At 38.3% G+C, this 23811-nt stretch overlaps 1 protein-coding gene and 1 pseudogene across 1 annotated transcript in view; both read right to left on the reverse strand.

Annotated features, from left to right (window-relative positions):
* Positions 1 to 23811, reverse strand: part of Il1rapl2 (interleukin 1 receptor accessory protein like 2) — a 597452-nt gene that overhangs the window by 404563 nt on the left and 169078 nt on the right. The gene's annotated exons all lie outside the window — the stretch shown is intronic.
* LOC121436658 lies at positions 8278 to 8749 on the reverse strand (annotated as a pseudogene).

The raw sequence follows: 23811 nt of genomic DNA on the forward strand, positions 1-23811 counted from the left end.
ACACACAAGTTTAGTGTCTATGGATTGTGCTGAAATATCAAGATTAGGTTGAAATTCATTTTACAAAGTATAATAAACATTAAGTAATCAGATCAAAGTATGGTCTAATTAATAGGAAACTATCTTCTTTTAAAGGCCTAATTTATTAGCTGGTGCCATTTATAAAACATCATACTGTTATTGCTTTATACTGGTGGGCAAAAATCTCAGAAAACAAGGGAAGAAATTAAAGAGAAAGTTGTACCTTATGACAGAGAGAGGGGGAGAGGGAGAGAGGGGAGTTGGGAGAGATAGAGATAGATAGATAGATAGATAGATAGATAGATAGATAGATAAAATATCTACATGGTCTAAGCCTTTGCTCCTCCCATTCTTTTCACTATGGTTCCAGAGTATGATTCTCTTTTGAAATCTTAGCTTCAGTCTTACATTGCACCCTCCCAACAATTCCTTGTACTTGGACATTTTATCAAGAATTTGGTCTTGGAATGCCAGAAACTAAATTATTTCCCCTCACAAGTATTTGGCCTCTTCAGAATTAAAAAAAAAACCCACAACTTTATCAATAGTCTAATCAGTCTCATTGTCACTTCAATCTGATACTTAGCAAATCCAATTCCTTTTTCTCTAGCCTGGCTATGGAACACAAACATCCTGCTATCTGTTCTCATTGTTACTGCCCTAGTTTATACCTTTATCATCTCACATGTGCATTTGAAAGAGAAAAAGCCACTTTCAGCACAATGCATTATGTTATATGTATTGCCCTGGACAGTAAAGTCATAACTCTGAAAATTTCCTATAATTTTATCTGTTTTGTTATAGTAAAACTTAAGCCTGTCTATACTTTGATTCACTATTTAGACAATGGAGATAATAGTAACAATAACCATATTATAGGGTAGCTTTAAGAATAAAAATATTATTGGTGTTGGAGAGATGGTTTAGAAGTAAGAACACTTATGCTCTTTCAGATGACCCAATTTTTGTTGCTATCATTCATATAAAGCATCTGCTTGTAACTACAGTTTCATGAGACCCAGTGTACTCTTCTGGCCTTCATAAATACCTGCAAGCATGTGGTGAACACAAACTTGTGCAGGCAAATATGCACATTACATAAATGAATCAATCAATCAATCAATCAATCAATCAATCAATTAATCAAATAGATTTTTAAAAAGTAGAAAGGATAATGACCTCGAGTTGTGGCTTATTTGATAGAGTGCCTTCCTAGCATGCATGAAACCCTGAGACAATTTCAGGTACCACATAACTTAGTAGATTGACACATACTTCTAATCCCAGTAGAGGGAGGAAGATCGGAAGTTCAAAGTTACTTAGTTACTACATGAGACTCTGCCTCAAATTTAAAAAATCTTGAATGTACAAAACTATATAAGGAGCAGTCAATAAAAGCTATGACCCCTGCCTTAGCTCTCCCCAAAGTAACATCGGTGTAGCAGTGTCCATTAGAATCTAGAAAGCCTATGCACATGATGCTTTACTAACACGCATGAGGGTTTCTTTCTGTTTTTCATTTCTGGAACTGTATGTATCATTATTACAAAACAACAAATGATTTGCATGGTTTGCTAAAAGAGATGGTAGTTTAGAAGGTCATGGCACAAAAAGGTTCTGTACTAAGGTTGAATAGTGGATAAGAAAACTAGAAAACACTATTAGAAAAAGAACATGCATAAATCGAGCCCATATTATCTCAAGTTTTGTTCTTGGCTATGTGACCTTGAGTAAGTGACTTATTAACTATCTCTAATTTATCCTTCTCAACTAAGGATAGTAAGAGTGTCAGTGTTATGGGTTTTTTTTTAAATGAGGGAATAGATATGAAAATAAAAAATGTGAGTTCCATGAGAATTAGCCATTTTGTTGGTTTTGTTCAGTCTTATATAATGACTTAGAATAGCGTATAGGCTATAGTAAACAACCAGTTAATAGGGAGATTCGTTAATAATGTTTCTGTCCATGGTCACTTAGAAATGACGCCTACTATTGCTTATTGTCACCTTTTTTTCTTTTGTACCTGAGGTAAATGTGTTAATCCAGCAAAATTAAGTAGAATCAGAAAATTATCAGTAGAGCTTTAAAGCAAAAGAGAGAGAGAGAGAGAGAGAGAGAGAGAGAGAGAGAGAGAGAGATGATGCATGCTATCAAGCCAATAAGCAATCAGATCAATGAAAGGAAGCAGCTGTATGTCCACTGTAATTTCCTAATTGCAGTTCATTTGGCTCTTAACAAATGTTTTCCTTTTTTGACTGGAGCAAATCAATATTAAATTCAAACCACCTGTTCCCTGCGAGCTCCGTGGAACCCTGCTACATAGCCTGCTCCAATACTGAGTGGACCTAAGTGGTGAGTCAGTAGTGGCCACCGCCAAACAGCCTGATGCCCCACTCCCTAGGACCTCCAAGTGAGAGAAAAACCAGGGGTCCCTCCCCAGATTCCTTGGCTTTTCCAGCTGCCAGCATGGAGATTTCCTGCTATCCCTCAACCCACCCCGCCCCCAACCCCACCTGTTCCTTGCGAGCTCTGTGGAACCCTGCTACACAGCTTGCTCCAGTACTGAGGGGACCTAAGAGACAGCCAAGTGTCTTGATTGGACCAAGACACTTGGACACTGCCTGACTCATTTGAAGGAAGATATGGGTAGGCACCAATGCAAGAATTCTCCAACATCCTAAAAAGCAACATGGTAACACCAGAACCCAGCGGGCACACAAACAGGAAGACTTGATAATCCTAACCCAGAAGTAGAAGAAAACGACTTTAAATGTAACTTGAGGAAAATGATGGAGACATTTAAATAGGAAGTGAAAAACTCTACGAAATAAATAGAAGAGAAGACAAACAAAAAGCTAAAAAAAATTAATAAATCCCTCAAAGAAACCCAAGAAAAAGTAATCAAACAGGTGAAGGAGACAGTTCAATACTTGAAGACTGAAATAGAGGCAATAAAGTAAACACAAACTGAGGGAATTCTAGAAATTGAAAATCTGGGTAAATGAACAGAGAACCCCTACAGCTGATAAATACCTTCAGTGATGTGGCAGGATACAAGATCAACTAAAAAAAAAAAAAAAAAAAAAAACAGTAGCCCTCCTATAAACAAAGGATACAGAAGCTGAGAGGGAAATCAGAGAAACATCACCTTTCAGAATAGCCACAAATCACATACAGTAACTTGGGGTAACATTAACCAAGGAAGAAAAGACCTATTTGACAAGAACTTTAAGTCTTTGAAGAAAGAAATTGAAGAAGATACCAGAAAATGGAAAGATCTCCCATGCTCTTGGATGGAAGGATAAACATAGTAAAACTGGCAATCCTACCAAAAGCAATCTATAGATTCAATGCAATCCCCATCAAAATCCCAACAAAATTCTTCACAGACCTTGAAAGAACAATAATCAACACTCATAAGTAGATACCAGCCATAAACAAAAGACATTGAGCCTATAGTTCATGATTCTAGAGAAGCTAAGAAATAAGTTGAACCCAAAGAAAAACATATATAGACCCACCTGGAAAATGAAAACGGACAAGATCATCAGATAAAATTTGGGAGCATGGGAGAAGGGGAGAAGGGAAGGGTTGAGGAGAACTTGAGGGAAGGGGATAGTCGAGATGGAAGAAGGACAGATGTGAGAGCAAGGAAAGAGATATCCTGATTGAGGGAGCCATTATGGGGTTAGCAAGAAACCTGGTTCTAAAAAAATTCCCAGGAATCCACAAGGATGACCCCAGCCAAGACCCTAAGCAATAGAGGAGAGGGTGTCTGAACTGACCTTACCCTGTAGTCAGACTGATGATTATCTTAAATATCACCACAGAACCTTTGCCCAACAACATATGGAAACAGAGGCAGAGACCCACATCAGAGCACTGGACTGAGCTCCCAAGGTCCAGTTGAAGAGTGGAAGGAGTGAGAGTATGAGCAAGGAATTCATGAATATGAGGGGTTCATCCACTGAGACACTTTGCCGGAGCTTATGGGAGCTCACCAACTCAAACTGGACTGGGAGTGAATGAGCATGGGAGCAAGCTAGTCTTTCTGAATGTGGTTGACAGTTGGGGCAGACTGAGGGGCCACTGATAGTGACACTGAGATTTGTCTCTACTGCATATACTGGCGTCATGGGATCCTATTCTCTTTGGATGTATACCTTGCCCAACCTAGATGTAGTAGGGAGGGCCTTGGACTTTCCAAAGGGTGGGGTGAATTGCCCTTTCTTAGGATTGGAGGGGGTAGGAGGGGGTGTGGAGGGAGTGGGAGTGACTGGGAGGAGGGAAGGGAGTGGGAATTTGGTTTGGTATTTTTTAATGTAATAAAAATGTTAACTTCAGAATCTGAGGAAATGTCTTTGAGGACATTATGAAGACTAAAGGTAAGGTAGCTATAATTAGGTCCCTTTGTTTCTATGGCCTGCCTGCACCAAGCAGGGTAGGCGCTTTGTTTGCGAGCTGCCCAACCAGCACGGAGGCCTGATATCTCGGCGCCAGGAGAGCCAGCCTTGGGGTGAGTTTCTGGCCCTGCGGCACCAGCCTGGGACGGGGATCTCAGAGGTTCCTTGGCCCCCTATCCTTCTTGGGCTCTCTGCAGGGCCTCTACCCCTGCATACTGTCTCTTTCTTCCTAGCCCACCCAGCTTCCATCCAGAACCCTCCCCACTTCGGCCCCACTGCCCTCTTTCGGCACATAACATCACCCAGCCCAGCCTGTCTGGGCACTGGGTCCGAACCCTTGGGGCACCAAAGCGGGTGAGAGTTCCTTTGTTTCTATGGCCTGCCTGAACCAAAGCAGGGTAGGCGCTTTGTTTGCGAGTTGCCCAATCAGCATGGAGACCTGATCTCTCGGCGCCAGGAGAGCCAACGTTGGGGAGAGCCAGCGTTGGGTAGGCAAGGAGACCTGATCCAGTAAAAGAAGATCCATAAGGGAGCATTTGGAAGAAGAGATGGGCAGATGCCAAGGCAAGAATTCGCCCAACAAGCTGAAAAGCAACATGAAGCCACCAGAAACCAGCGACCTCACAACGGGAGGACATGAACACCTTAATCAAGAAGAAGTAGAAAAGATTGACTTCATGAAAGTGATTGATGCCCTTAAACAGCATGTAAAAAACACCCTTATAGAAATGGATGGGAAATATAACAGAAAGTTTGAAGAATTGAATAAATCAGTGAATGATACCCTAGAAAACCAAGGAAAAACAATCAAACAGATAATGGAAAGTTCAAGACTTGAAAACTGAAAAGGAGGCAAAGAAGAAAACACAAACAGAGGGCCGGCTGGACATGGAAAATTTAAGTAAACAAACAGAGTCTACAGAGACAAGCATAGCCAACAGAATACAAGAGTTAGAAGAAAGAATCTCAGATTCTGAAGATACCATAGAGAAAATAAACACACTGATCAAAGAAAACAGCAAGTCCAACAAACTCTCATCACAAAACATTCAGGAAATATGGGACACAATAAAAAGACCAAACCTAAGAATAATAGGAGTAGAAGAAGAGAAGAAGTGCAGCTCAATGGTCCAGAAAATATATTTAATAAAATTATAGAAGAAAACTTTCCCAACCTAAAGAAAGATATACCTATGAAGGTTCAAGAAGCATACAGAACACCGAATAGGCTGGATCAAAAAAGAACATCCCCTCGCCATATAATTATCAAAACACAAAGCATACAGAATAAGGAAAGAATATTAAGAGCTGCAAAGGAAAAAGGCCAAATTACTTATAAAGGTAAACCTATCAGACTTACACCTGACTTCTCCATGGAAACCATGAAAGCCAGAAGGTCCTGGATAGATGTACTTCAGAAATTAAGAGATCATGGATGCAAGCCCAGACTACTATACCCAGCCAAGCTTTCGTTCACTATAAATGGAGAAAATAAAATTTTCCAGGATAAAAACAAATTTAAACAATACGCAGCCACAAATCCAGCCTTACAGAAAGTAATAGAAGGAAAATCACTAACCAAGGAGTCCAACAATGACCACAATAACTCAGACATCTAGAGACCCTTCACCAATACAAATCAAAGAAGGGAAACACACAAACTCTACGACTAAAAAAATGACCGGAGATAACAACCACTGGTCATTAATATCACTTAATGTCAATGGACTCAACTTACCTATAAAAAGGCACAGGCTAAGAGATTGGATACGAAAACAGGATCCAAGATTCTGCTGTTTAAAAGAAACACACCTCAACCACAAAGACAGGCACCTACTCAGAGTAAAGGGCTGGGAAAAGGCTTATCAAGCAAATGGACCTAAGAAACAAGCAGGTGTGGCCATACTAATTTCTAACAAAGTTGACTTCAAACTTAAATCAATCAGAAGACATGGAGAGGAGCATTTTATACTCATAACAGGAACAGTTCATCAGGATGAAGTCTCAAACCTGAACATCTATGCCCCTAATATAAAAGCACCCACGTACATAAAAGAAACATTGCTAAAACTCAAGGCAGCCATCAAACCGCACACACTAATAGTAGGAGACTTCAACACTCCTCTCTCACCAATGGACAGGTCAATCAGACAGAAACCTAACAGAGAAATAAGAGAAGTAATGGAGGTAATGAATCAAATGGACTTAACAGACATCTATAGAACATTCCACCCAAATAGGAAAGAATATACCTTCTTCTCTGCAGCTCATAGAACCTTCTCAAAAATCGACCACATAGTCGGTAACAAAACAAACATCCACAGTTACAAAAAAATATTCGTAACCTCCTGTGTTTTATCAGATCACCATGGATTAAAGTTAGAATTCAACAACAATGCTACCCCCAGAAAGCCTACAAATTCATGGAAACTGAACAGTGAACTACTGAACCATACCTGGATTAAGGAAGAAATTAAGAAAGAAATTAAAGTCTTCCTGGAATTCAATGAAAATAAAGAAACAACATACTCAAACTTATGGGACACTATGAAAGCAGTCCTAAGAGGAGAGTTCATAGCACTAAGTGCCCACTTAAAGAAAACAGAGAAAGCTCACATTGGAGAATTAACAGCCCACCTGAAAGCTCTAGAAAAAAAAGAAGCAGACTCACCTACGAGGAGTAGAAGACTGGAAATAATCAAACTGAGGGCTGAAATCAACAAAATAGAAACACAGAAAACAATCCAAAGAATCAATGAAACAAAAAGCTGGTTCCTGGAGAAAATCAACAAGATTGACAAACCCCTATCCAAACAAATCAAACGGCAGAGAGAGAATTTGCAAATTAACAAGATCAGAAATGAAAAGGGGGACATAACCACAGACACAGAGGAAATTCAGAGAATCATTAGATCTTACTACAAAAGCCTATATGCCACAAAACTGGAAAATGTAAAGGAAATGGACGGTTTTTTTTGATAAATACCATATACCAAAGTTAAACTAGGATCAGGTGAACAATCTAAATAGACCTGTTAGTCACGAAGAATTAGAAGAGGTTATCAAAAACCTCCCTACCAAAAAAAGCCCAGGACCAGATGGTTTCAATGTGGAATTCTACCAGAACTTCCAAGAAGACCTAATACCTATACTCCTTAATGTATTTCACAGTATAGAAACAGAAGAGGCATTGCCAAATTCCTTTTATGAAGCTACTGTTACTCTGATACCAAACCGCACAAAGACTCAACCAAGAAAGAGAATTATAGACCAATCTCACTCATGAACATCGATGCAAAAATACTCAACAAAATACTGGCAAACCGAATCCAAGAACACATTAGAAAAATTATCCATTATGATCAAGTAGGCTTCATCCCAGGGATGCAGGGCTGGTTCAACATAGAAAATCTATCAATGTAATCCATCATATAAATGAACTGAAAGAAAAAAAACCATATGATCATTTCATTAGATGCTGAAAAAGCATTTGACAAAATTCAACATCCCTTTATGATAAAAGTCTTGGAGAGATTAGGGATACATGGGTCATACCTAAATATAATTAAAGCTATATACAGCAAGCCAACAGCTAACATCAAATTAAACGGAGAGAAACTCAAAGCCATCCCACTAAACTCAGGAACACGACAAGGCTGTTCACTCTCTCCATACCTCTTCAATATAGTACTTGAAGTTCTAGCAATAGCAATAAGACAACATAAGGGGATCAAGGGGATTCGAATTGGAAAGAAGAAGTTAAAATCTCGTTATTTGCAGATGATATGATAGTGTACATAAGCGACCCCCAAAACTCCACCAAAGAACTTTTTTTTTTTTTTTTTTTTTTTTATGAATGAGGCAATTTATTAACCCAGCATCCTTTGTCCTAATGCTTCTTGTTGGCAGCTGCCACCTGTCCGGCAATCCTGTCCAGATCTCTCTGTCCCTGAGGTGTTAGCTTGCGCCCCCGTCCTGGTCTTTTTCCACCATTTTCAGTCCCTCTAGGGCTTGGAGAACGCGGTGGGCCACACTCTTGGAGCCTCTGCTGAAGTGGCTGGGCCTGACACCGTTTCTCTGCAGTCCTCCATAGATCTTGGTCATGGAGCCAGCCCCAGCACCACCACGCAGGTACAGGTGCTGTGCTGTAGAGGCAGCTCGCGTGTGGAACCAGTTCTCATCATAGGGGCAAGCTCTTCATGTTTGGCCAGCTTGACTGTGTCCACCCATTCGGGGACTTTCAGCTTCCCGGACTTTTTGAGGAAGGCTGCCAGAGCTCTGATGAACTCCTGCTGGTTAACGTCTTTTACAGTAACTCCAGGCATCGTGCGGCCTCCGTGCTGCTAACCAGGGGAAAGGGCCACCAAAGAACTTTTACAGCTGATAAACACCTTTAGTAATGTGGCAGGATACAAGATCAACTCCAAAAAATCAGTCGCCCTCTAATACACAAAGGATATGGAAGCAGAGAGGGAAATCAGAGAAGCTTCACCTTTCACGATAGCCACAAACAGCATAAAATATCTTGGGGTAACTCTAACCAAGGAAGTGAAAGATCTATTTGACAAGAACATATCATCATAGAGCCTTCATCTGGTGATGGATGGAGATAGAGACAGAGACCCACACTGGAGCACTGGACTGAGCTCCCAAGGTCCCAATGAGGAGCAGAAGGAGGGAGAACATGAGCAAAGAAGTCGGGACCACGAGGGGTGCACCCAACCACTGAGACAGTGGAGCTGATCTATTGGGAGCTCACCAAGGTCAGCTGGACTGTGACTGAAAAAGCATGGGATAAAACCAGACTCTCTGAACATGGCGAACAATGAGGGCTGATGAGAAGCAAAGGACAATGACACGGGGTTTTGATCCTGCTTAATGTGCTGGCTTTGTGGGAGCATAGCCAGTTTGGATGTTCACCTTCCTAGATATGGACGGAGGGGGGAGGACCTAGGACTTACCACAGGGCAGAAAACCCTGAAGGCTCTTTGGACTGGAGAGGGAGGGGGGAAGGAGTGGGGGGAGGGGAGAAGGGTGGGAGGAGGGGGAGGGAAATGGGAGGCTGGGAGGAGGTGGAAACTTGTTTTTTTTTTTCTCCTTTTCTCAATAAAAAAAAAGATAGCTATAATTACTTGTGACAGAGTTAACGGACTGTGGAATACAGACCCATAACACTAGAATAAAATACTGGCTTGTGCCACTTGCTGGTATTCTGGCAGTTGAGTCAGTTCCTTACACCTCCTCTTTTCGCCTCAGTCTCCTCGTCTCACTGGCAGAAATAACAAGTTCCACCAGTCATCATTTCAAGAGTGCCTATTATATAAAAGCAATTTACCCTTAAACTGTCAAACTTTTTAAAAATCCCTTTGACACCAGTTCTCTATACATCTCCCATCTTGTAATCACCATAACCCAGGGATGGAGCCGGGTGTAATGTAGAGCCCTTCAATCATTTTAGCAACAAGCAGGGATTTTACTTTTCTTCCACACTCTTTCACACTTGAAAATATATCCCTAGATCAACAACATCCATGATTTCAAATTTAGTTTCCCCATTTATATTCATCAGAGACATATAAAGCTGCCAATCAGTTTCCAACCAGCATGAGATAGCCAGTATTATCAAAATGAGTTGATATAATTTCAGGCAAAAGCAAAGAAACTTGACATTTTAGTCAGGTTGTGTAATTTATCGAAAGTAAATGAACGTTCTCTGTTAGGCTCTTTTCAAATATTGAAAATGACTCATATATTCTCATTATTATCTTCTCAGATCCCCTCGGGGAAAGGGTGTGGGCAGAAATGTCTCATGCTATGAGTTACTGATGTACTACAAACAATACTACAGTCTAATAAATGACACAGATTCTCAGAGCCTTGTTTTCTATATTTTATTAAAGGGGAATAACATCACCTGGCATACTATCCCATAGCTATCACTTTTAGAACTCCTCTATGTATACTATGTAAAGCTAAGCACTTTATATACTTGATTCTATTTTGACTTTATCGGTATCTAGTTAGACAATTATCGAAGTTTTATAAATAACTAACTGGTGCATATGAGACCGAGGGACTGCCTAAGATTGCTCCAGTTCCAGTCAGTGGCAGAGCTCTGTCTGACACACACACACACACACACACACACACACACACACACACACACACACACAAACAAACACATACACCCCAAAACTCCAGGTCTATTTGAGTTCCAAACATTATTCTACCATACTCTCATATAATAATGATGATTACTAAGCACTATAAAAAATAAGGTACAGTTGTCATTGGCATTAGTAGAAAATTACATTCCTATGACTCCTCCATGAACTTCCTATCCACAATCTTCCTTTTGTTTTGTCTACAAGTCTTATTTATATCTACCGTCTAACTACTTCAAAACACAGAGTAAAGAATCTTCCAAATTGACTTTATTCTACCTTTGGTTAGTCAGTAGTAATTCCTGAGTAATAACCAAGAGCCAAGAAGTTCCCATGACTTATCCTTCATAGGCACATCCTTCAATGCCATGCCCTCCATGAAGTGATTAGAACACCATCTATTGAAATGATATGTTCTTCCTTTCAAGCTCCATATCCTTTTGCTTGTACCTTTTATCTCTTCTACCATTGCCAGTGATACTCTGCTTTGTTTTTCTTTATAGTTACTTCTATAATAGGTCATCATCAACATAGAATCATGTCAATTTCTACTGGATACAATGTGTTTTACTCATTGAATGGGACTGTAAATAAATTGTGGTGGGAAAGTAACTCAGGAATAATTGAATACAGGATCTCCCTTCACTCTCATATGAGAAGCAAATGTCTAGGTCTTATAGGTAGTAAGTGGTCAAACTGAGATAAATGGCAAGATTTTTAAATTAAGGACTAGTGCACTGCCCCTTGAATTTGCTTTCCCTACAATGCTTTCTATGGTACTTTGTATACAGAACCTATCTAAAATACTTGAAGAATAAAAAAATTAAGAAAAATAAAACATTATTAAGAAGGTGACATTTTACGTTTCACTAAGTGTTAGAGCACAGTTTACAAAGTATAAGATGTAAATGGCAGACTGTATTGCTTATTTGGATGAAAAATAAATCTCACTAACTTTTTGCAATCACTGATTTCAAATTAACTAAATGTTTGGCATGAGCTGCTCATTCATTTTGTTATCCCAACATATTCTAAAAATAATAAATATCAAAAGGTAGACTTTCTCTTAAATGTGCTTTATCACCTTTCATCACCATATCAGCTTGTTGAAATGACTGTGGTAGCAAAAGGGACAATGATACAAGCTAATGACCCATCAAACATTAGATTATAATGTTTGCTTTTAACATCCTTCAAAAATTCTTACACTCTCAGTCTGAAAATATAAAATGAAGGACAATAGGTACAATATACCATTCTTCATAAATCGAAAGTGATCATCAACACCTTCTCTTAAACCTTCGTTTCCATGTATAGCATTTTTTAACCCAGTGGTCTAATCTCTACACCAAACTCCACAGAGTAGCTCCTAAGTAATACCAGTCTCTTTTCCCATTTTTTCCTTGGATTTTCTTAAATGGAGATTATTGTTTTACAACCAGCAGTTTCTAGTGAAACAAGCAGGCTGCCCTTTTGAAAATAAATTCCAGTGGCTTGCCACTGCATCTATACGATATCATCATATGCCCACACACTTGGCAAAGAATGTCATTCAGCCACTCTGAGGATGAATAACCTTGTTACAGAGAAATGTTACTTCACTTGGTAGTGTTTTCTTCAGATTTCATTGTTTTGCAAAGCTACTTCTTGGTGATAACAGTACTACTACACTCTTCAAAATTTGCCCATTGTCTTCAGGTTTAAGTTTAGGTTAAGTCTCAGAAGTCTTAGAAAACTATGTCTTGAAATATAATGGTTGGGATATTTATTTTCAAGTATCCAGGTTAGGGACATCTTAGTGACACTTGGAAAGTGGTGATAATTTATGAGAAAAGACTCTAGGGGTTTATCTTCTACCATGAAGAACAACAAAAATCAGAAGTAATTTGAAAACTTTTGAGCAGTAGATTTAGAAGAACCAGAGCACGGTGACTGCCATTTTGAGCCAAGTCGAGCAAGAGCAGAAGGAAAATGGATTTTCTTCAGTAAAGATTGAAAACTAGGTTAATATAAAATCCTCATGACCAGAGACAAATTTCATATTTCTTACAGGAGGGAAAAGGACTAATACTTGCCAGGAGGAAGTGCAAATCTCTCAAAGTAAACATGTAAGCCATGACTTGGGGGAACACTTGGCCTAATTTGTGAGCATTTCTTATCAATGGTCTACAAGGAACATGTTAAATCTGCAAGTAGAGTCTTAAAATTTCCCAGGGCCAAGAAACCTCAATGAATTCACTATCTGGATAAGCTGAAGTACCTCATATCCAAGCAAACAGCATCATTTTTTCCATCCATGGTGTCTGGCTTCTTGAAATCAGCCAAAATATCCAGCCCAGAATCCATGTGACCTAAGTCTTCCTAGAAAGCTGGGTGGGGTTAATGGCACAGACTGGAGTGTCAGAGAAGAGCCAAGTGACACAGACCACATGCAGATACTGTCTGTTATAAAGTAATTATTAAGTGCTTATTGTGCTAGATATTAGGAAAAAGCAAAAACCACGAACACAAAGTAGAAGATGCATGTTCTGGTTTCAAAGAGTTTATGAAACATTTGGCAGGGGAAGACATGCATACAAAAACAAGCAGAAGATAATAAGTTTTATAACATAACCAAAAGCCGGGTTATAAAGAACATTATGAGAACTGTAATTCAAAACATTGGTGATGAATTTCAACAAGCTGAGCTGGTTTTTAACATCTAATGACTAAGGGCTAATGTCAGTTATTCTGAAAGCAAGCAATGTTGCAAGAAATGGTTAAAGTGTTTCCTTCGATGAAGCAGACTAGTTCCCAGAAGCCCAAGTCTAGTTGAAAGGCACGGCTGATAACTAATGTCTCTTCCTGAAATATTCTGAAAAACACAGCAGGGATAGGTTCTTGTTCTTTAGGCCATTTGGCACGAGCATGATGGGTCTCTTGGAACCTGACACTGTCACAGATAGAGCAATTTTTCAAGCAATATGTCCCAAATTATCTGCCAGACCTCTTCTGTCTAAATATTCTAACACTGACTGGCCCAGGAGAAGAAGTAGTCAGAAATCTATCCCTACACATTAAGTTAACTTAAAAAGTGGTGAATACCTGATTTGAACATGTAACAATGAGGTCCTTAATATTTAGTAAACTATTTAACGTTTAAGAATCTCCTCTAAACCGAGACTAAACCATATACCATGTAATGAAACGTTGATGAAATTTTGCATTACTTAATACTATCAGCCCCAATGAGATTGCAGGAACTGGTCTTATTATATTTAACATTATTTTTATAAAATTATATATTTTTTTTACTACTAATGTTAACAAAGTATTAACAGATTACTGTATCTTCAGAGGGATGCTCCAGGATGATCAAAGGTTTATAATGTATGCCACAAATATAAGGAATGGTGGTTTAATGAAAAGAAGAAATATTTAAAGCTAAAAAGTACTTTTCCAATATTAGGAAAATCAACGTATTTCAGAAATGAGGTAAGCATGTTTGTTCTGTGTCCCCAAAGTGTATGACTTAAGTTAATGGGTAGAATTTTTAAGTGTATAAATTCAAGATAATTAATGTAAGTCCGTCTTAATATAAGCTGGCCAAAAGGACAGATTGCGCCTCAATAGGTAACGAATCACCTGTTATTGGAGGTAATCAGCAATCAATTTAAAAATGGAAAATGGTACTATAGAGAGAATTCCCACAAGGAAACATGCAAGCAAATAAATTTAGGTGAATAGATGTAGGAGATGTCTGATATTTAATATCAATCTGTTATGCCATCTTCGCTTCAATGATTTTCTGAATAACTTTAATAGTTAAACTTCATTATCAATTTGTCTGCATTTAGAATCTCCATGGGAACACGACTCTGAGTGAGTCTATCATAAAGATTAACTGAAAGGGAAAGCCCCCTGCTGAATGCAGGCAGTCTTGGTCAAAGACTGAATAATAGAAAAAAGGCAGGTGAGTATTATGCTCCTTTTCTTCTGTTTCCCGATCATGGATAATGAGATCAACTGTTTCATGCTCCTATTGCCATGCATTCTACCACCATGATGGATTATATCACTAATTAAGCAATAGCCAAAATAAATTATTCCATTCATAAATTTCTTTCTTTCTTTCTGTCTGTGGCCCCTGGGTGGATATAGAGCCTGAACCAATTGTCAGGAACCACTCATCTAATTGATAAATGACTGATTTCCAGATTTATTTATTTTTTATTTAATTTTTTTAAAAAAAGAAAACAAATTATCTTTTTCATTTTACATACAAATTCCAGTTCCCACTCCCTCCCCTCCTCCCATTCCCTCCACCTTGTCCCCACCTCATCTCCCATCCACTCCTCAGAGAGGATAAGGCACTTTGCTTTGGGGAAGGTCCAAGGCCCTCCCTACTATACATCTAGGCTAAGCAAAGTATCCATTCAAAGTGAATAGATTTCCAAAAAATCAGTACAAGCAGTACGGATAAATCCTGGTGCCACTGCCAGTGACCCCGCAGCCTGCCCCAGTCATATTCAGAGGAACTAGTTTAGATCTGTGCTGGTGTCTGGCTGGAGTTGGTGAGCTCTTCCCTTGGGGTGAATTGAGCACTTATATGGGATTTATGAGCAGTGGGCAAAACAATATTATATGGCATAAGACAAGGTAAAATGCCCACAGAAGCAAGGACTCAGAAACTTCCCAGAGCTGAGGTGGATAATGTGGCTCTCATTGGGAACTGAGTGGGGTGGAATCAGTTGCCAGCATGCCATAAGATAAGTTGAATAGCAGTTTAGTCAGAGAAAAAAATAGTTTAAAAATAATAAGGTCTTTAAAGAAAGAGTAAGGTAATATAAAGAAAAACGTCATGGAGAGATGGAAAACACATGGGGAGTCTGGTTCCTGTATTTTCTTGTGTTGTCTTTGAATTTGTGGATTGTTGATGAACAAATGGTAAGTCAGTGGATTATGGAAACTGCAAAATTAAAACAACCTATACATTCTAAAAATGCCTTAACTTCAAAATGGAAGTAAAAAAAATGTTGCTTTGTGGAAGATGTTATGTTTTTATGTTCACAGAAAACAAAAGGCTGTGGGTTCATTCAAGGTTAAAGAGAATCAGGTTTGATCATGGAAGACCCAATTAAAGTCCTGTCTATAAACATAAAGAAATAAACCTAGAAAACTACAAGATGTGTGACTTAAATTTTATATTTACAAAAAAATCAACTTTGGTGGACTCATGTACAACACATAGTCTATACTTGTATTACTGAAGATACGTATGTTACCCTTTTGAAAGTTTATACATTTTCAGAGTAACAGGACCAGACAGCAATGAAAATGGTGGTCCAAGTGATTCAGCATCTCAGAGTGCCTATGTTGCAGTTTCCTCAGAGTTCTGCATCCAGAACAGGTTCAAGGCTGCTGGATGAGATGGTCTAGACTCACAGACCACTCCATCCAGGACTTGACTATAATCCTGATTTTCTCAGGGTCCCCCAAAGATTGCAGTGCTCCCAAACAACAGGAAGCAGTCTAGAGAAAACAATGCCCACGTTGCCAAGAGATGGGTTATAGATGTTTGTCATTACTTAATGCGGGGGGGGGGGGGTGGTTGGTTACAAGTTGTTATTGATCATGGTCAGGAAAAAAAGGAGTTAGATTCAAGAATCTTTTCTGAAGGAAAGGGCTGATATAGATTGAAATGATGAGATAGAAGAGTAGATTATTGAATCTACTTTAATCCCAAAAGCACTATTAATCTCATTAATCTCAAAATAGGCTTCACTGGTATGGATTTTGGTTTACTAATACAATTTTAAAGCTATTTTTGTTACATTGTATTATATAAATACCCTTGTTTTGGGTATTGTAGTTATATAGCTCATTTAAAAATGTATAATTAAGAAATACAGTTTAAGAGTCATATATAATAATCAAACTCATAGTCATAATAGGATAATTTGCAAGGTTAAGCAGATATATTTGGATGGTCTTCAAACATTTCAAAGCCATACAGAATATAATTTTTAAGATGCTTAATAACCTGAGGCTTTTCATGACAGTGAGACACATGTGCTCCTGACAGCACTAATCTACTTCAGAGAAGATGATGGACATCAAAGAACTTCTGCATATAGAGAACTTTCTTTGTGGCAAAAGCTAGCCATTTGGGCAAGAAAGTATCCTTGCTTTGACTGCTGACAGTATGCTGTTCAAATTAGACAAATAGTACCCCCCAAAAGTGACTGCTACACTTTGTCTTCAAAATTCCCTTCTTCAGAAGGGAGCAGAGAAAAACGTATAGCTCAACTAAAAAATTCTCTGCTTCTTAAAAAATGTGTATAAGAATATATATAATCTCCAAAGATGAATGCCCCAGTGTTGCAGGAACTTTGGGGGACTGTCCAGGTAGCCAGATGTCCCTGTCATTAAGTAATATTAAATCTTTCCAGGGTTTTTGATGGAGTTAAAGACTAAATAGTCAGGCTTATAGTTTCCTTAGTTATGATAAAAGGTAAATTATGTATAAAACTTTAAACTCACAAATATAAGATAGATAATAGAATATTTTCTCTAAATTTTGCCAAATACACATGGATTAGATATTATAACAGCAATTCTTACTTGGTAACTATTTTTGTTGTATGTAATTTTACTCTATTAAAGTTAAAACCTTTCTTTTTCATTATACAAAATGGGGAAATGTTATGGAATAATCGTTTTGGACACTGATATGTGTTACTCTCATTGGTTGAGTAAAGAGCTAAATGGCTAACAGCCTAGATAGAAAGATTAGGCAGGACTTGCCGACAGGAGGAGAGCTCTCAGGGATGAAGGAGAGTAAATTTGAAATGCAGTGTGGCAGGGAGCCAGCCAGACAGAGAAGGAGTTGGAAACACAAAATAAGATAGAAGCAATAAAGCCATAAAGCAGAAAGTAAAGTAATAGAAATAGATATTTAAGTTCTAAGAGCTAGTTAGAAATGAGCCCACTCTATCGACTAAGCCTTAATAATTATAAAGTACTCTCTGTGTTGTTATTTGGTAGCTGGCTGGTGGGACAGAAAAGTCTACCTGCATACCCTTGTTCCCTTTCACTTATCCCTTTCCCTTTCTCTTCTTGTCTCCTATTATCCTAGCCCATTTTAACACAGACATCCCTTTTAATCCTCTTAAAAATTACATCATCAAGGTCATCTATTGCTGTTTTCTACCTGAGTCAGAAAGCAACCACTTTAACTATTTTTCCCTGCTTAATAAAGGACCTCTCTGTGAAAATAGGTATTTGGGTTTGGTTTTTGCCTAATCCAGGATCTCAGGAGAAGCCCCAGCTGTGAGAAAGTACCCTTCCTTCACGAAGCAGTTTATAAATAACAGAAATTAATTTTTCACAGTTTTGTGACTAGAATCTCAAAATACAATGCACATGTGCATTCAATATCCAGCTTGGTCCCATATCGTAATTCACAGATGGCACTTTAATCACCTGCTAAGAGCCTCCAACTCCAAATACTATAAAATTGACAATTACATCTCAACCTATTATTTTGTGTGGATATTGAAATATATAGTATTTTAAAATCAAGTCTTCATTAATAATAGGGATACAAATATGACACCTATAAGTACACCCCTTTTGAATAAGGGGTGTTTGGAGCTGATGACAAGTAGTAAAGAACAGAAAGAAGGAAATTTCAGCCTATTTCCTCTCTTCATAACACTGGGGCCTAAATACTCACTTTTGATAGTATCCTCCCTCTTCTTTCCCACACTAGAAAAATGAGGTAACTGTAGTTGGATTTTGGGGGGTGCCACCAACCAGCTCCCAAATAAAAACATGGAGATTTATTATTAATTATGAATGCTCAGCCTTAGCATAGGCTTGTCCACTAGCTCTTTTAACTTTATTTAACCTGTTTCTGCGCATCTACGTTTTGCCTCTGCACTTTTTACCTTTCTTTCATTCTGTATGTCCTGCTTCTTCTGTGTCTATCTGTCTGTCCCCTGGCATCCCCCTGTTGTCTTTTTTCTTTCTTTCTTGAGCCTACAATTCTCCTACTACTCACTCTCCCTGTCCAGAAGTTCCACCTATACCTCCTCCCTTGCTATCGGGCATTCAGCTTTTAATTGATGCAATCAGGTGCCTTAGGAAGGCAAGGTAAAACAGCAACAAATCTTTACATAGTTAAACACATGTAACACATCTTTGCATAGTTAAACACATATTCTACAACAAAAAACTATTAAAGGCAGAGAACTGACACCATGGCATGTCTATATAAATAAGCTTTACTAAAATAACCCACGAGCTTTCCACATATTAGTTACGTTTCTACAATTTGCCACTCCTTCAAAGCTGAACCCTCCTTTCCTTTGTCTTGTGTACTATCTCCACTGTTTTTTCCCTTTTGTTGACATAACAGATAAGCTCACAAGCCAAATGACTAATTTGTTTATTCTTTCTCCTACTTCTATTTTTTACTTCTTTCCTGTGAAACACACACACACACACACACACACACACACACACACATGTTAAACCAACCCTTTGTTTTATTTTTATTTATTTTTTAATTTATTTATTTATTAAAGATTTCTGTCTCTTCCCCGCCACCGCCTCCCATTTCCCTCCCCCTCCCCCAATCAAGTCCCCCTCCTCAGCCCGAAAAGCAATCAGGGTTACCTGTCCTGTGGGAAGTCCAAGGAACCCCCACCTCCATCCAGGTCTAGTAAGTTGAGCATCCAAACTGCCTAGGCTCCCACAAAGCCAGTGCAAGCGATGAAAGGAGACAGAGACAGAGACCCACATTGGAGCACAGGACTGAAATCTCAAGGTCCAAATCAGGAGCAGATGGAGAGAGAGCACGAGCAAGGAACTCAGGACCGCGAGGGGTGCACCCACACACTGAGGCAATGGGGATGTTCTACTGGGAACTCACCAAGACCCCCTGGCCTGGGTCTGGAAAAGCCTGGGATAAAACCGGACTCTCTGAACATAGCGGACAATGAGGACTACTGAGAACTCAAGAACAATGGCAATGGGTTTCTGATCCCTTCGTTTTATTAATCTGTCTTCTGTCAGTTTAATTTGTAGTGCTTAGCTCCTGAATCTAAGAGAGTAGATGAAAATGATTTTCTTCTACATTTGAGACCATTTTAGTGCAAGTCCATTCCCCTCATGAGAAATAAAATCCCACCGACTCTCTTGTTGATTTTGTTCTGTCATTTGAGGCTGTAACTCATATTGTACAACATAACTATTTAATGCCATAAATCATCATGATTATTAGCTAAAAATATGTAGGTTGATCCCTACTTTCATTTATTACTATAAGCTGCCTATTTATGAAAGACATTTGCTGCAGGGTTGAGAATGGGAACAGTATTTTAGTAAAATAACCAGTCTGTTTAGTACAAATATTTTTCCTCACTGATGACAGAGCAGAGTCATTCATTGTTAAAGATGAAAATTATGGCGTCTTGGGAAGTAGATTTTTGTAAATGTTCTTACAGCTCAGGCCTAAAAGAACAAAAAAATGCTAGTCATCTATGCTGTATAGAACACTAAAAGGTATAATATCTTAAGATTTTATTATCTACTTTAGGGGAATTATGTAATTTTATCTGTCATCTGCATGCTAAAAAGCATTACTTTGGAATGAAAGCAGTCATTTCCCTTTTAAATTAAATGGAACACTTGAACAGTAGCTGCGGGTTTTATCACACTGGATTGTACAGCAAAAGTCATCTATCCACCTTCATATTTTCAAAGATACAAAGTCTAGTGAATGGTAAAAATGCTACAGCAAGAAAGTCAGTCTTTTTCACATGTACTAAAGCAAAGATGACGCGTATATGTGTTAATTATAAGTGGGAAAATTCCAAAGACATTATAAGGATCAATGAGAATCTTGCACAATTGTTTTTGAACAGATGATTATGTGTCTGGTGATAAAGAAACTCAGAAAGTGACATTATTATTTAGCAGTTAGTAAATTATGAACTTGGTAAAAACCCGAAGAATTCAAAGTGGAAAAAAGCATATGGATACCCTATTTAGAGAGGACCATGTAGAGGATGATAGATTGGGAAATTTGTTTGCTACATTCAAATTTTCATTTGAAAATCCAAGGCTATCATGGCATGTGAGAAAACATTTCTCAGGGATCTATTTATCTTGTGTCTACATAGATCTACAGTGCAGTCCTGTGTGAGAAATGAAAAGCCCCTTGGGAGTTAGTTCCCCAACTGCCATTGAAGACCTATCAGAGTGAGGTTTGAGAGATGGTTTGAGACTGAGATTACCAGCTTCAAAACAATACTTCTTTATGAGCTCCTATGAATTAGGAGTGTGGAATAGCTTAGCTAGATTTTTTTTTAATTCCTGGCTCCCACCAGACAATAATCCAGATGTTGTCTAGGGATGCAGGTCCCTCAGATTTGATATAGTAATTATATTATTCCAAAGTTATTCTTGTTTTTGGAACAGTATATCTCTATGTTTTTGTAGGAATGAACATGCAGCCATTTCAGTAGCTATAAGTAAGAGGCTGCCCTCTGATCCTAGAGGCTACAGAGTGTTCCATCCTTTTGCACCTCTCCATAGGCTCTCATAATATGGCAATGAAACAAATCTCAGATTGCTAATACATGTCAGAAAGAGTAGTTCTTTTAGTCATAAAATCCTATATCAATAGTCTTTGTTTAGCTTCAGAATAAAATGAAGATTGATTCCTTTCTGAAATTTCTTGATTTATTGTTTTTATTTTATAAAATTTCCAGTCATTTTTCTGTATTCCACAACCCCTTTTCCAATGTCTTCCTAAAAAAAATGCCATTAGGGGTCACATTCTGTTTTAACTGAATTTCTTATTCTTAACTACTGTCTAAAGGGTAGTCTTCAGAAGGCAATTCTATCACTTCTTATAAAAAGTGTATGTGATTTCTATGGACAGTCATTAAATAGGACATATCATTCATTTCTTTTGGATGAGTTGGCTTTAAAAACATTAAGCTTCTTCTGTTTGGTCTTATGCCAATTTGCTCTATAGGAGTGGTTCTCAACCTGTGGGTTACAAGCCCATTGGGGGTCAAATGACCCATTCACAGGGGTCACATATCAGATACCCTGCACATCAGATATTTACATTACAATTCATAACAGTATCAAAATTACAGTGATGAAGTAACAATAACAATTATTTTATGAATGGGTGTTATCACAACATGAGGAATCGTATTTAAGGGTTGCAGGATTAGAAACGTTGAGAACCACTGCCCTACAGGGATATAGATAGTCAACTTTGTGTAAGGGCTTCTGAATTTTTTAAACAACTAGTGAGTCATTTACAAAACTATGTTCATGGTCCTCAGCCTCATCAGAGAAGCACTCCCCTCTAGGCTTTTATGTTTTCTGTTCCTTTCCTGTGCTCATAAGGCTATTCCTTAGCACATTGACATGGTTCGTGTCTCCTCCTTCCCATCTCTGCTTTTGTGTTCTTATCAGAACACATCTGCTGAACAGCCTGTCTAAAACTATTCACATCCTTCCCTATTTTTCTCCAACTCCATCCTCCTTTTGAGCAGTTGATTTTTCTTCAGAGTTCTTAACTATATGTAGATGTCCAAAAATGTGAGCCTATTTCCACCTTGTCTGAAGGTCAGAGAGTTTGAGGTTGCTCAAAATTGTTGACAACCTGGACTATACCTTCTGACCCAGGATGTGGTTACTTGGTTTTTCTTGACATTAAGATGGCTCATAAGGGTAGTTCCACTCTACTCACACAAATGGTTAGGATATGCAAACATACTGCTCCTTCTTTTGAATTAGGTTTGACCTTGGGAGTCCTTTGCCTTTAGGATACTTGATCTAGGGTGGGTTTACTGCCTAAACAACAGAATGATAGTGAATGAATTAATGGTTTGATGGCTCAAAGTATTGAAGTAATAACCATTAGAGGTGCCCTTTGTATCATGTTTAAAAAAAAGTCTTTTGTTTCCTTCTTCCCCCTTTTGTATTGAGGTATAAAAGTGTATGGAAAATTAATTGTGGGGATTTCAGCATTCACTAAAACTTCCTCCTGATATTTTCCTATGTTTCTGTTTTATTATTTTTCACTCGTGCCTTTGTCCTTTTTACTATTTTTCTGACCCCCATCTCCCTACCCTGGTAAGTGGTATTTTTGTCGAAGTTTGTCTCAAACTGCTGTATCTTGATATATTAAATGATTTGACTTTGAGTTGCATGAATCTCTACCTAGAATATAAACTAGGTAAACAACAACTTTGTCTCCTTTTACTATCTGAAATTATGACTATCCCAACTCAATACATCTCAATAATCATACATTCTAATAAAATGTATGGTAGACATAAAACAATGAATCCAAATTAACCCAAATCATATATTCTATAGAGCATGAAGCTTGAAAAAAATCAGGTACAGCTCTGTAAGTTCAAGGCTACCCTAGGCTTCACAAAATCAATCCAGAAACAGATCCAGGTGGTGGTGGCTCACACCTTTAACCCCAGTGTTTGGGAGTCACTCACACACCTTCAATCCTAGCACTAGGAAAGCAGAGACAGGAGCAATATGGCTGGGTGGAGAGAGGAATATAAAGGGGAAGAGACAGGAACTCAGTGGAGTGTGGAGTCTGAGGATTCATGAAGACAGGATCTCTCCCTTTTGGTCTGAAGATTTTGCAGAGGTGAAAGGTCTCTCTAGTGGTTGGTTGCTTTGCTCTTCTGATCTTTAACTTGAACACCAATATCTGTCTCTGGGTTTTTATTATTCAAGTTATACAAGCTTACCAATTTAATCTGTTTTTTTTTTATATTATTCTTGCTGGTCATTGGATTTACTGCAATAAAAGTATTGCTTTACTCTACTGAAAATGGTGGTAGGCTTTGAAGTAGGTACCCAAAGTCACTTACTCTAAGGGAACAGTAATAATTAAGTGTAAACCATGCTTCTAATGGTGTACAAATGATGATGGAAGATATAAAAAGGAAGCCACATCTGGGAGCTCTCATGTCTTCCTCTTGGTGGTGAACTGATTGCTCAAACCATAAGCAAAAAATAAACATTTCCAGTATGTTGCTTTTTATCTAGGTATTTGGTCACAGGAACAAGAAAATTAATTAACACATGAACTGTAGAAACTTGAGATGATTTCTTATTTTCTCTATAATTTAGGCATCTCATTCAAATGAGAAGATATACACACATATATAAACATCTACATA

This window comes from Microtus oregoni, unplaced genomic scaffold (genome assembly GCF_018167655.1).
Source record: "Microtus oregoni isolate MIOR12 unplaced genomic scaffold, Mior012 000050F_001, whole genome shotgun sequence".
In the NCBI taxonomy this organism is placed as follows: Eukaryota; Metazoa; Chordata; class Mammalia; order Rodentia; family Cricetidae; genus Microtus; species Microtus oregoni.